This window comes from Schistocerca nitens, chromosome 8, assembly GCF_023898315.1.
Source record: "Schistocerca nitens isolate TAMUIC-IGC-003100 chromosome 8, iqSchNite1.1, whole genome shotgun sequence".
Taxonomy (NCBI): domain Eukaryota; kingdom Metazoa; phylum Arthropoda; class Insecta; order Orthoptera; family Acrididae; genus Schistocerca; species Schistocerca nitens.
The window spans coordinates 153805058-153811163 of NC_064621.1; positions in this window are offsets into that span (position 1 = coordinate 153805058).

Here is a 6106-nt window from a genome sequence, read left to right on the forward strand (position 1 = left end):
GGTTGACAGCTATCTATTTTTTCCATAATATTGATCTTTTGTGAGTAGAAAGTTAATCCTTATTTAATAACTTTTTAAAATAGGTCAGATTTTACCAAATGTAATGCTTACTTGAGTGGATTTATTTATCAGGCTCATGTGTTAATAAGGTCTCATGACAGTGGAAGAAGAAAAGACAAGCTTTCAACAAGCACTATTTAAACTGACATAAATTTTAGTCTTCATTTTCACATCACCCGAAAAGATACATGCATAATTTGGGACAAATGCTGACAAGCTGTCACTGTTCAAAGTAATATATATCAAAAGCTGGTGTTAGAAATCTGACACAAAATGTCAACTTGGTTATAAATCACCAATGACAACTTCCTTGTTCCCCTCTGATAAATTACATTTCAGTTATTCAAATGTGAAGACTGCAATAGCAAATTCAGTTTTATTTTCACTCATTGTTAAATTAATGATCTCCAGATAAAACTTTTATATCAGTACTGGTTAATGCAAAAATGTCTGTCAAACAACAAAGGAATACTTTCCTTTGCAAACACAATGAATTCCATCATTCTTTGCGTCATTAGTATCAGTAATATCGGTGTAAGTTGCACATCATTTTATCTGTGATTTCAACACTCAGTTGTCATCTGAAGATGGCCTAAAATGCTTACATGGTGTGACTGTTATATATTTATAGCAGTATTAAGAATGGGGCGTAAGAGTTTCATTGGATATTGCATTTGTGCAATGCATAGCTGAATACCCTTTTTTTTGTGCGTAAGTCTTACATAAGAAGCTGAAAGTGACTTTGTGTTAAAATAAATGCTATTTTGCAGACACTAACAAACTGCACATGATGCATAAACATGTTAAAATAATGTCTTATAACACAATAACTGTATACACCTGTTGTTAGGGTATTCTCCTTTGGTACAGGTGAACCTATGATAGTCGGGTTCATGACCGAAATTGATTTAACCTTCGTTCAAGCAGTCCAGCACTGCCTGGTCAAAATATTTCAATAAGAAATAGATAATTGTCATGAAGGACCTAACTGTAGCAACATGTTAATAAGCAAAGTACATTTCATTCATTGTTCAAAACATGACAACAAATCCAATTCTGCTACTGAAGTAATCTGTAAATCAGCTACTCATTTGAAATCCTTGGGATGAGCAAAGACTGCAAGAGGGATCATGTTCCCCATTGGAAATTCCTCAGTGTTTTGCAACTATCATTAATTTTCTTCCCTGGGCTTTTCGTGTGAATAACAACATTGTACATAGTTATCAAATTTGCAATTCCAGCTTTTATATTTATGAGTGAAAAAATTCTGGACCTGACATTGTCTCAAAAACATTTCCTGAAACTTCCCTCACTCCACTCAGGTGATAATTAAATGCTCTTTTTCTTGTGACTTGGAAACACTTGCTTTAAAATATGATTTCAAAAACATGTTTGCTCTCCTGAAAAGCTTCATCACATGCAAATCTGACACTAACTCCCCTGAATCTCAGCAAATGTGAGAACCACCTCTTTTTCCCACATGCCTACATGTTTCATCCAAGAAGAGGAAGAAAGTGATGTCTTCCCTCAAATATTTACACGATAAGAAAGATTATGTTTGCAACAGCCGTACATATTCCTGCATCATCTCTTATTTCCAGGAACTCCAGACAGATGGCAGCATTTAACTAGTCCTCTAAATAGAACATGTAACTGAGGTACATTCTGAGAAAACAGCAGTTATCAGACTCCTTTCTGCAGAAAACCAGACCATCATAAATGTTCACAGGCCTTTAAAGAATGTCTACGGAAACCGGGGCAATGGATAAAGTGTGGTAAGTTGCTGAGAAAAAGTCATCAAAAGAATGAGGAGAAGGAAATCTTTCTGAATCCTATGTGAAGACTAGCTACCCACAACTCAGACAATTGAAAAGTTGCAGTGTGAAGGCACACTTGTTCAAGGTGACCGAAGAAATACTATTGAGCAACTTAGTGCCTATACTGACATCTGTGTTGCTAGAATTGACAACTGTATACCAGCTTCAAAGGTTTGTAGTCACTGGGTTCCTCGAAGCCTAACTGAATAGCATCAAGAGTAAAACACATTACAAGGCTGACGGTGAACTGTCAAACTTTGTCACAGATGGTGAAATGTGGGTTCATCACTTTCAGCCTGAAATGCAATAGCACAAGGTCTTTTAGTGTGCCTGTCTGCAACTCAGTGTGTCATCTTTACTGTGAGCAGCAATCTATCTTTTTCTTATACTGTTGATATTTCAACATTTTCATCTTGTTATTAATTTCAGAAACCTATGTATGAATGGTAGAGGCTTGTCTCACTAGGGGTAAGATAGATACTGCCTACAGGAAAATTAAAGAGACCTTTGGAGAGAAGAGAACCACTTGTATGAATATCAAGAGCTCAGATGGCAACCCAGTTCTAAGCAAAGAAGGGAAGGCAGAAAGGTGGAAGGAGTATATAGAGGGTTTATACAAGGGCGATGTACTTGAGGACAGTATTATGGAAATGGAAGAGGATGTAGATGAAGATGAAATGGGAGATAAGATACTGCGTGAAGAGTTTGACAGAGCACTGAAAGACCTGAGTCGAAACAAGGCCCCGGGAGTAGACAACATTCCATTAGAACTACTGATGGCCTTGGGAGAGCCAGTCATGACAAAACTCTACCATCTGGTGAGCAAGATGTATGAGACAGGCGAAATACCCACAGACTTCAAGAAGAATATAATAATTCCAATACCAAAGAAAGCAGGTGTTGACAGATGTGAAAATTACCGAACTATCAGTTTAATAAGTCACAGCTGCAAAATACTAAAGCGAATTCTTTACAGACGAATGGAAAAACTGGTAGAAGCGGACCTCGGGGAAGATCAGTTTGGATTCCGTAGAAATGTCGGAACACGTGAGGCAATACTAACCTTACGACTTATCTTAGAAGAAAGATTAAGAAAAGGCAAACCTACGTTTCTAGCATTTGTAGACTTAGAGAAAGCTTTTGACAACGTTAACTGGAATACTCTCTTTCAAATTCTGAAGGTGGCAGGGGTAAAATACAGGGAGCGAAAGGCTATTTACAATTTGTACAGAAACCAGATGGCAGTTATAAGAGTCGAGGGACATGAAAGGGAAGCAGTGGTTGGGAAGGGAGTGAGACAGGGTTGTAGCCTCTCCCCGATGTTATTCAATCTGTATATTGAGCAAGCAATAAAGGAAACAAAAGAAAAATTCGGAGTAGGTATTAAAATTCATGGAGAAGAAGTAAAAACTTTGAGGTTCGCCGATGACATTGTAATTCTGTCAGAGACAGCAAAGGACTTGGAAGAGCAGTTGAATGGAATGGACAGTGTCTTGAAAGGAGGATATAAGATGAACATCAACAAAAGCAAAACAAGGATAATGGAATGTAGTCAAATTAAATTGGGTGATGCTGAGGGGATTAGATTAGGAAATGAGACACTTAAAGTAGTAAAGGAGTTTTGCTATTTAGGGAGTAAAATAACTGATGATGGTCGAAGTAGAGAGGATATAAAATGTAGACTGGCAATGGCAAGGATATCGTTTCTGAAGAAGAGAAATTTGTTAACATCGAGTATAGATTTAAGTGTCAGGAAGTCGTTTCTGAAAATATTTGTATGGAGTGTAGCCATGTATGGAAGTGAAACATGGACAATAACCAGTTTGGACAAGAAGAGAATAGAAGCTTTCGAAATGTGGTGCTACAGAGGAGTGCTGAAGATAAGGTGGGTAGATCACGTAACTAATGAGGAGGTATTGAATGGGATTGGGGAGAAGAGAAGTTTGTGGCACAACTTGACTAGAAGAAGGGATCGGTTGGTAGGAGATGTTTTGAGGCATCAAGGGATCACAAATTTAGCATTGGAGGGCAGCGTGGAGGGTAAAAATCGTAGAGGGAGACCAAGAAATCAATACACTAAGCAGATTCAGAAGGATGTAGGTTGCAGTAGGTACTGGGAGATGAAGAGTCTTGCACAGGATAGAGTAGCATGGAGAGCTGCATCAAACCAGTCTCAGGACTGAGGACCACAACAACAACAACAACATGTATGAATGACCCACTGCCTTTCAGTACACAGTATGTAACACATAACAGATTGCAAAATTGATTTATCAAACATTGATCCCTCAGTTATTTCAAACTTTGTTCTAAGACTGACCACTAGTGTCTTTCTGACATATTACTTGGGTGAATGACACAGCCGGGAAATATGAGGAAGTAAGTTCCAGTTTTCATGACACCAGGGTGGAACAGCTCTGATAATGAAACCTGTACAATGTCTATGAGAAATATTGCATATTTGTTGGATACTAATGCTAATGTTACACGAGTTGGAGTGCATCATATTAGAAAGTTGAGTGGTGAGTGGATACATGAAAATTTTAGAAAAAAAGGAGCAAGCTACAGTTACATGCTGCAGATATTAGTTATGTGCACCTAGAAAGGGGAAAATTTCTTGCCAATGTAATTATACAGAACATCCGACAGAAGTTTAGAAACCAGGTATTTGACAACAATATTAAAGTGCATACATTCCTCTGTAAAATGTCTCCCACTTCATCTGGCCACTTGTACAACAGCTGTATAAAAATTAGTTCTAGATAAAACAGTCTTGGTTCCAAAGCCAAGACTATTTTATCCAAAAATATATTTCTTTAAAAAAGGGAAGTTAGAAATAGATAGCCTTGGTGTAGCAAATCAGTTTAAATTATTCAATAAAGGGAAATATTCCAATGCAGATAGTATACCAGTTAAGCTCGTTTCAGAGGATGCTGATATAATAGTTCCATACTTAACAATCATATACAAGTGCTTGCATGACAAAAGATCTGTTCTTCAGGATTGGAAATTTGCAGAGGTCACACCAATACGTAAGAAAGGAAATAGGAGAAATTCACTAACTTACAGGCCCATATCACTGATGTTGATTTGCGATAGGATTTTGGAATATATAGTGTGTTCGAACTTATGAGTTACCCCAAAGAAAACAATCTATTGACACATATTCAGCATGAATTTAGAAAATATCATCCTTCTGAACCAGAATTAGCTCTTTATTTGCCCAAAATAATGAATCATATTGAGAGGGATCTCAAATTGATTTCATGTTTCTAGATTTACAAAAGACTTTTGATACTGTTCCTCACACGCGGCTTTCAATCAAACTGTGTGCCTGTGGAGTATCATCTCAGTTGTACAATTGGATTTGTGATTTCTTGTCAGGAAGGTCACAGTTCGTGGTAGTTGATGGAAGATCACTGAGTGAAACAGAAATTATACCTGGCATTCCCAAACAATGTGTTATAGGCCCTTTGCTGTTTCTAATCCATATACATGATTTAGGAGACAAACTGAGCAGTCATCTTAGATTATTTGCAAATGCTGCCATTTACTGTCTAGTGAAATCATAAGAAACTAAAATGAATTCCAGAATGATTTAGCAAGATATCTGTGGCGCAAAAACTGGAATGTGACCAGAAATAATGGAAAGTGTGACATTATCCACATGAGTACTAAAAGGAATCCATTAAATTACAATTATATGATAAATCACAAAGATCTAAAGGCTGCCAATTCAACTAAATATCTTTGAATAACAAATATGAACAACTTAAACTGGAACTATTGCATAGATAATGTCATGGGGAAGGGAAACCAAAGACTGTGTTTTACTGCTAAAACACATGGAAGAGGCCACAGGTCTACTGAAGAGACTGCCTACTCTAGAGTAGGCAGCCTCTAAACTGATTGAGTACTGCTGTGCTAGAGCACTGCTGTGTGATATGAGATCCTTACCAAAGAGAATTGACAGAGCATGTGGTGTCACCGCCAGACACCACACTTGCTAGGTGGTAGCTTAAATCGGCCGCGGTCCATTAGTACATGTCGGACCCGCGTGTCGCCACTGTCAGGATCGCAGACCGAGCGCCACCACAAGGCAGGTCTCGAGAGACGGACTAGCACTCGCCCCAGTTGTACGACGACGTTGCTAGCGACTACACTGACGAAGCCTTTCTCTCATTTGCCGAGAGACAGTTAGAATAGCCTTCAGCTAAGTTAATGGCTAC